Below are 809 nucleotides of genomic sequence, written 5' to 3' on the forward strand. Positions count from 1 at the left end.
ACGGTCGTCGGCGGTTCGAGGAACAGCTGCGATGGAAGAGTCACTGCATCCTTTCGGTATCATGTAAGCAACAAAGAAATGATGTTCCAGTGCCTCTGCAGCTCCCTACAGTCAACCAAACAGCACTACAGCGCTTCTTTCACAAAATCCAGGCGAACTGGAAACTCCACAAGAACTACAGGAATGGCGCAGGCGGATTTTCAGTTGATAATGCAACAAAACATCATAACACGTTACCCACGGTTTTACATTTTTATTTTAGAAAGTGAACATATCCATTAAAAAAGAAAACGCATGGAGTTAAAAAAAGTAAACGTAAAACTAATGGCAAATTTGCAATAACGTAAAATAATTTTACCTAGTGAGGCCCGACAATCATTAAATATACTTCCACCACAGAGAAGTTTTACTTCATTATATTACCAGTCTCTTGATTAGGTACACAAGACAACACTTTCCAGTAATTACCTAGTCATTAGAAGATCAACTTCAGGAATCACTGAATAATAAAATACATCATGGACAAATATTTTCATACCACCTGGGAGGCAACCTAATATACATATGTCAACAAGGTACATCTTTGTGAGGTATTACAGTACACAGGAACCGTTCCCTTCACTTCCTAATGAGTAAATTCTCCCACCAGCAGCTCCACCAGCAAGTCAGCCACAGACTCTGTTGCCAGTTTCCAAACCCCACCAACTTCCCACAGAGATTTTCTTCCTGTAACAGATTGCACAAGTCAGGATGAATGAAGATGCAAGTCAAGCAAACAGACATTGAAAAGAAAGGGTCATCCGCTCTTC

General features: G+C 40.4%; 1 long non-coding RNA gene across 1 annotated transcript in view; it reads right to left on the bottom strand.

Moving 5' to 3' along the window:
• Positions 1-238: 238 nt before the first annotated feature.
• The window catches only part of LOC104513111, a 1,393-nt gene continuing 822 nt past the window's right edge, over positions 239-809 (bottom strand). The window contains exon 2 of the long non-coding RNA XR_727921.1: positions 239-726. This is a non-coding gene — a long non-coding RNA (uncharacterized LOC104513111). The remainder of the gene's footprint in view (positions 727-809) is intronic.

This window comes from Eurypyga helias, unplaced genomic scaffold (genome assembly GCF_000690775.1).
Source record: "Eurypyga helias isolate BGI_N326 unplaced genomic scaffold, ASM69077v1 scaffold31887, whole genome shotgun sequence".
Taxonomy (NCBI): domain Eukaryota; kingdom Metazoa; phylum Chordata; class Aves; order Eurypygiformes; family Eurypygidae; genus Eurypyga; species Eurypyga helias.